Genomic DNA, 8,111 nt, shown 5'->3' on the forward strand with positions numbered 1-8,111 from the left:
GCTCAGGTTCATTTTAGGATGTGATCAAATACAGTTTGAGGTTGTGGGTTGCCATGGTGAACCGAGTCAGATGGTTGTAACGTTTCACTCATGTGCCTCCTTCTCAGTGTAAATCTTTCAACTTTAAAGCTATTTGGTGACAAGCTTTACAATGTCAAACAACACGCTGTTATGTTTTCAGAGGGACACTTTCTTTTTAAAATGCTGCATGGGGATAAGATGCTGTAACGTTGCCACTGCAAAAACACAAAGTTTTACTAAGTATTTTTGGTCTAGTGCAGATATCTTAGTACGCTTGAATTAAGACAAAACCAACTTTTCAACAAGATATAGATGTTGTTTTTAGTAAGTCATTCCTTAATATTGACTTGCTTTGTACTGGCAGATCATGTCACTTACAAAATTGGAAAAATGTTTTGTTGTAAGTGAAATTTTCTGCCAGTGAAAGTGAAAACGATTGTTCCATTTTAATATTTTTTGCTCCCCTGTCATCAATCCAAAAGAGTCTTGTGTAAATAAGTGCATGATTTTCAGAATCCTTCTCAAATACCCTTACGAATACTTTACATTCACAGCCGCCGTAGCGTCAGGTACTTTGAAATTTTAAGTTGGGAATGTGGAGTCCTCAATTCAATTCAATTTAGTTTATTTATATGGCGCCTATTAACAGCACATGCCGTTTCAAAGTATGTGTCAATTTAATCCAGGAGTACAGAGTCAGTTATATTCACTGCACATTGATTCTGGTTGTCAAACATTGCAGTCAGGTTCAGTTTGTTAGTCCAATTGGGGAAAAAGTATAAGGAAACCAAGCATATTGGTTTGCAGCACACTGAGTTCCAGCACACAGTGACAGTACCTACTGATACTTTTCTACAGAAACGTGTTGATATAGGAATGTGTTAAAGCAATGGGTTGGTTTTGTTTTGTTTGTGCCTTTCTACACCAAGACCCAGGAATTTATCATTTGTAGCTAGCTTAATGACAGTAGGAAACATGGTTATAATCAGGACTTTCATACCTGTAGATTTCCCTCCTTACTGGTGTGATTGTTGAAATACCAGCTGCTTTTACTGGCTGAACTAGTTTCACTTTAGAATGATGACAAGCAATAATGACTTGCCTTGAACATGACTACTGCCGTACTCTAAAAACATTTCCATTCTAAGCAAGAAAAACGTCCATCCATCCATTTTCTAACACCCTTGTCCCGAGAGGGGTCAGGAGGTGCTGGTGCCTATCTCCAGCTAACGTTTCGGGCGAGAGACGGGGTTTACCCTGGACAGGTCGCCAGTCTGTCGCAGGGCAACACAGAAACAGACAGGACACACAACCATCTACACACACACACCCACACACACACACACACACACACACACACACACACACACACTCACACCTAGGGAGAAACATGCAAACTCCATGCAGAAAGACCTGGACCTGGAATCGAACCCAGCACCTTCTTGCTGCAAGGCAACAAGGCTACCAACTGCAAGAAAACCAAATTTGTTTATTTAAAAAGAAAATATGTCACAAAATGATGGTAATCTTCTATGGAAGACTTTTTTTCTCAAAATTCTAAGACTAATGTCAGAATTCTTTTGTTTTTTTCCTCCAGTGGTCCTTTTCTTCTTCCATACCGTGAAATAGTTACATTGTTTCAAGATCCAGCACATCAACTCCTATGACTGGTGAAGCCTTACACAGTATAATGAAATCATCATTTGAAAACAGATTTTGTATTTACTCTGGTTATCTACTATCTGGTATAAAAAAGATTGCTGGATCATCTGAAAAAAAAAAGGGAAAAACTCAAGAAATCTGGAAGTGTGGCAAATACTTTCTAGAGCAGAGTACGCGTTTAAATAATTGCTACGGCAAAATAGGCTTTAGTTTGTTTTGTTTTTTTATATAGTTTTCAACAGCGTAGGCATGACAAAATGACCGCCTGCCTCTAGTTGTGAATGAGTAGTTGTAAAGTAGCTCCCAAGCTATTTTAGCTTGGAAGCTAACACTTAGATGGCCACAAACATCCCAGCTTGATTTTAAAAACCTAATTGAGCGTTTCCCTCATGTGAGAGGCTCTGTTCAGCTTAATTAAGAACCACTTATATAAAAAAAAAATTGTTGGATGATCTAAAACTTTCAAGTTTGAATTAAAAAGGAAAAACTAAAGAAATCTGGAAGCACGGCAAATACTTCTCAGAGCATGGTGGGGGTTTAAAAACTTGCTCTGGCAAAATAGCAAGTTTATATGGTTTATATGGTTTTCAACCCGTGTGCCACCCTGCAGACATAAAAAATGACCGCCTTCCTGTAGTTGTGAATGTGTAGTTGTAAAGTTGCTCCCAAGCTATTCTAGCCTGGGAGCTAACACTTTGAAGGCCATAAACATGCTAGCTTGATTTTAAAAACCTAATTGAGCGTTTTTGCTCATTTGCAAGGCTCAGTTCGGTTTATTTAGGAACCACTGCTGACACTTTGGCAGACGACAACTTTCTAGTTGCACAAGCATATTATGATTTGATAAATAACTGGTAACTTGATCACATTTGACTTTGCTAAACAGACTTGAGTAGCAGCTCGATTCTTCTTATTCTAAAAGTTCAGGAGTTGGCATAAGCAGAATTGTGAGGGAGAACAGCGACAGGATCCAAGCTCAAGGTTATTTAAATACAGTGTTCTAAATCTAAAATGTTCATACTGTATAAAATTACTATTTTAACTTAATATTCTGTCCTCCTCCAGTGATGAACCTTGCCCCGTCTTTTACTTTCCTTCTGTTGGTTTGGCATTCATCGCGTCACTCACACTGGAGGACAGTGGGGTTTTTTCTGCCTTGCCAGAGCATTTTTTTGGGTTTGGCTTGCATGAACATGGATGCAACACATTTTATGAGGCTGCAAAGACACAATTTTCTGCATTTATTTGCTTCTTTGCTCGTCTCCCTTCAGTCGGGAAGGACCACCGAAGACGCCAACCTTGATTTATTGCATTGTGACAAAGACTTCTGATTTTTATTTTTTATTTTTAATTCAGTGTTCGTATTTACGTGCGTCTACCTGCTGAGCAGCACACATTCGCATGCAGTGACGGTCATGGGAATTTTCAGCTACACATTGGGTGTCACAGTGGCAGTCTAATGAGAGTTATACTGCAAAAAACAAAAAAACATTACCAAGTATTTTGTGTCTAATTTCTAGTACAAATACCTTAGTAAACTTGAAATAAGACAAAACTAACTTATGGGTGACTTTTTCAGCAAGATATAGGAGCTAAGTAAATAGTTAATTTATGTTGGATTGAAAAAGTTCCAGCTCCGCTTACGTATTATTTCATTTACAACAAGACATTCTTTCCATGTTATAAGTGAAATAATTTTTCATCAATATTAAGGAATTATCGATTTAGTACAAGCTCCTATTACTTGCTGAAACGTCACTTGTGAGTTAGTTTTGTTTTATTTCGAGATATTTGCACAAGAAACCAGACAAAAAAATAAAAAATAAATAAATACTCGGTGATGCTTTGTTTTTTTTCAATATAATATTTTTATTTCTAGGCTGTGCTATCAGAGAACTTCATGGCATGTTTTACTCTGTCCCATTGCTCAGCTTATGGATTAAGAAAGCACTGACAAAAAAAAAGAAAAGAAAAAGAAAAACAGATGCAAGAGAGAGAAGAAAAGGCTTCATAAACCGACGACACAGAGGTGAGGATCCTGGCCGCGGTGCCTTGATTTAACAGTTAAAGTTCTAAAAAAAAAAAAAAAAAGCCCGGCACACAGAAAGGCCTGCCATCAACACATATAATCTCCTAGCGGAGCCTATTGAAAGCTGGGTCCCGGGGGTTAATTCTCCCATCACTACGTGTTTGAATCAACTCCTGACTCACATTGAGATGAAAGCCACAGACTCCCAGCACCGAGCCCGGACTCCGAGGGCCCGCTGATCCCGAACGACTGGGGCGGATTATTGCATGTTCGTCTCGTCGGACCTCCATCGGGACAGGGAAACTGAAAAGAAAAACAATAATTAGAGATAATTGCTTGTGTCCAAACATGAGCTTTAAAGCCCCCTTTTTCCTTCCCCACTCCCTCCACCCCACGGCCTCTCTCTCTCCTCTCTCTCTCCTTTCGTAGTTTGTGAGGTGGAATGAAAGGGACACCCCCCTGTTTTGACAGCTGGGCAGGCGAACATAATTTGCGACAGCTGAACTGAAACGTCTTTAACCGCAGGGAGAGACACACAGTGAGAGGAGCGCTTTTTGGCTGCGAGAGAGAAATGGCTGCAGAGAGAGAGAGAGGGCAGATCAGATGGAGAGAGGACCCACCTAAAAGAAAAGGAGGAAGATGTCAGAGGAGAAAAGAAGACAGAGGAGAAATTGGGAGGGAGGGCGGGGTGAGTGCCGTGTATGGGATTTCAGCAGAGACGGACGAGGGAGGTTAAAAGGAGGTAAATTAGTCACACTCCATAAACTCTGAAGAGAGGCAGAATTTAAAAACTGGAGGAGAACAGAAACAGATCACCGTCACAAAAGATGAGAATATTTAAATCAAGAGGACTCGGCTGAACATGGTGTCATGCCAGCTTTGACACATTGGGTTAATTTGCTGCTCTCTGGAGGTGACCCTTGAACTTCAGGGACTTGGGGGAGGGGGGGGGGGTCGAACAAGAACCTCAGACTGAAACAGCCGAAATCATGTCAGCCTGAGAAGGAGGGTCACGGGTCAGCTCGGAGATTCCCAGTATATGGGCTGAAACTGGGACCATATGTGCACTGAAACACGTCTGAAACAAAAATAAGTCACGACTCTCCCTTCCTCAGTGAAAAAAGTTCTTTTTTTTTTTGTACATTTATTTTCCCTTCTCCTCTCCTGCCCTTAAACACGTCGACCCACCGCAGACTTTCGGCCCTAATTCAATAAAGTCATAAATACCAGTGTAACAGCAAATTGACATAACGTTGGCCGCCTGCCCTTTAAATTGTCAGTGACAGAAGTTTTCCCAGAGGTAAAATATTAATACAAACAGCGGATTCCTTTTCCAAAGCATCCAGCTCCTAAATTCTCCCATGTTTACTTTTCTCCTTGCTTCTAATTTCTGTTAGTGTGAAATGGTATACTTGGAGTTACAATTGCAGACAGGGAAGAAACTGAAACTTTGGGACTGCGATTGTGATCTTTAGCTATATTGCTCTGGCGGGAAGAAAAAAACAAAAACGGGGGGCAGCTCTAAGTCCTTTAGTTTGTGCTTCATTTGATCAAGAAAGCTCCTTTTAGAGGGGATTTCACCACTGATCATTCAAATTCTGAAAGGTTATTTAAAGTTTCCAACTACTTGCTTTGTGATGCCGTTCACAGTTGTGTCAAACCGAAATGGGAATCCGTTCCTAAGGAAACCTCCTTAGCATGAAATCACAAGTTACGCGTCGTCTGATTAGGCAACAGGAAAATGTCACATTGTGAGCCAAGGCTTCGTGTAATAGATATGTTGTACGTTGACGTCTTTCTTTCCTGGTCTGGATGGATGGATGGATGGATGGATGGATGGATGGATGGATGGATGGATGGATGGATGGATGGATGGATGGATGGATGGATGGATGGATGAACAGGGTGACAGAATAAATTTGAGTATTGATTAAAGAGCGGACTCCTTACATTTTGTTTGTTTAGGCTTTTCGTCATATAAACATTAACACACAAATTTCTAAGTTTATTTTTTTTAAATGGTATTTGGAAGAGCTGCACTGCCACCTGTTGGGGGAAACACAAAATGCATAAACTTTGAATGTCCAATAGCAGGCTTCCTACCGTCTCCATTTACTATTTAAAGAAATCGTACACCTTCATTTTCAAACATGTTGATCATTGACTAGCATGAATGATCATAGGTGGACATAATTAGAAATACCATTAAGCTATGTTGCAACATTTAAAAGTTGGCCCCTGTTGGTACTAAGGGGCCAAAGATGTGTCAAAAACTGTTTCCCACATCATTGCACCACCACAACCAGTCTAAGCTACTGATACAGCTCAAAATGTGTCCATACTATTATGTCACTTACACCAAATTCTGACTCCACCATCTCAGTATTTCAGCTGAATTGAATCTCAACAGACCAGGCAACGTTTTCCAGTCCGTTTTTGTCTACTTTTGGTTACTCAGTGCAAACTATAGCCTCTGTTTCCTGCTCTCAGATGATAGAAGTAGCTTATTCAAGCTACCGTAAACGCCATCATCTCAAAACCGGTCGGTTCATTCCCTCCCTGCTGACCTCTGACATCGGTCAGATAATAACCCACACAACTGCCACTTCTCCTTGTTAAGAACATTCTCAGCACCCGCCGCCACCTCTAAAAATCGACAGTTTCTAAAAATGCCCAGACCCATCTGTCTGGCACCATCAACCATGCAACATAAATCCCCTTGTTTTCCCCCCCATTCTCATGCTCGGCTTGAACTTCAGCAAGTTATCTTCCCCACATCCAAATGCTTCAGTGCTTTGAGTTGCTGCCATGTGAGTCATCATTCTTGTTAACAACAAATTGGAAAAAATGGACCTAATAAAGTGGCTGGTGAGTGTGCTTTAGAGCCCACTGCTTGGCATGTTTAGCGCACGCTCTCAGTAGCCCTCGTCCTCCACAGCAACTCGTCGTCGACATGGCCGCGTATTCCAGGAAGCAAAAGGTGGAGATTAGTTTCGGTCAATGAAACACGGCCGTCAGACACCCAACTAGTCGCAAAGATGAATTCAATAACAAAATACACTTTTATCCGCTGTTGCAGGACAGGCAAACGATCGAATAGAACAAATCGAGTCTTCTGCGCTCCATTTGTAGAGATCACATTTTTACTTTTTAACAGTTTCTACAAAAAAAAAAACAACAACACAAAAACCAAACTTCAGTTATTAATTGCACAGATGGAGCCTCCGCTGTGAAACGAGAGCTCTTTGGATTTAAAAAAAAAAAAAAAAAAAAAAAAACAGAGGCTGGAGTTAACGACACGGTTTCTCATTGGTGCCTCCGCCAACTCGGTTCCCCAAAGGCTTAGCCTCGCTCATGTAATAATGTCACCTAAAGCCGCCTACTCGTGAAAGGGATCTAAAATTCTCATAAAGACTTTTTCTCATAAAGCGCATTAAAGCCCAAAAGTTATCATATATAAAACCGAGCAGGGTTCAGAAGCGTAATCACAGAACTCTTTCCACAGCACATGTAATCCTGCGGTGAAACGCCGCGCTGACCCTCGCGCAAGACTCATGTAATTGCACTTAAACTACAGTCTCATGACCTGCTGCGGTTGCCCTCGTACGGCAATTTCCTCCGTCGCTGCAGAGAAGCCGACCTCGCAGGGCCGAGTCCGAATGAGCTGAACACCTGTTCCCTGAGCAGAAACAGAGGGCCTGCCGTAAAACCAAATGTTTGAGAGTGTAAAGACGCGACGGGGAAATGAGCGGCAGGGGAAGGACGTGCGCTTCCAGTGTTGGTTCGTGTGTTCGCACGCTGTCGAGTGGAGGAATAAGATGTTCTAATAAACCTGAGCACAGAATGTCCATGTACTGACCCCGTCCTTGTGTGTGTGTGTGTGTGTGTGTGGGGGGGGGGGGGGGGGGGTCAAAGGGGACCAACTCGTCATATATTGACGAGTTGGGACGATTTCTGACCATGCGTCACATATTGACGTGAAGGGTACCCCCTTTGCGTCAATATGTGACGACTTGGGCAGGGTCCTTCAGCGTCACATGTTGACGATTTGGGTAGGTCACATGTTTTACGTGGATTATTGAAGCGAAGGGTTCTCGCAACCGCTGCCGACACTTCAAAACCCGACGATTTGGTTAGGTTTAGGGCAAAAATTACGGTAAGGCATAGGGTGAAACACCTCGCGTCACATATTGACGCAAAAGGGGTACCCTGCGCGTCAATATGCGACGAGGACGGACCGTCCCATGCGTAAATATATGACGAGCAGGGAGTGAGAATGTGTTGATATATCAGCACATATACGACGACCATCTACACACACACAGTCACACTGGAGGCCTACTTAAAGAGACCAATTAACCTACAGTAGTGTTTGAAACTGTATCCGGGGGATTCACAA

Source organism: Xiphophorus maculatus, chromosome 8, assembly GCF_002775205.1.
Source record: "Xiphophorus maculatus strain JP 163 A chromosome 8, X_maculatus-5.0-male, whole genome shotgun sequence".
Lineage (NCBI taxonomy): Eukaryota > Metazoa > Chordata > Actinopteri > Cyprinodontiformes > Poeciliidae > Xiphophorus > Xiphophorus maculatus.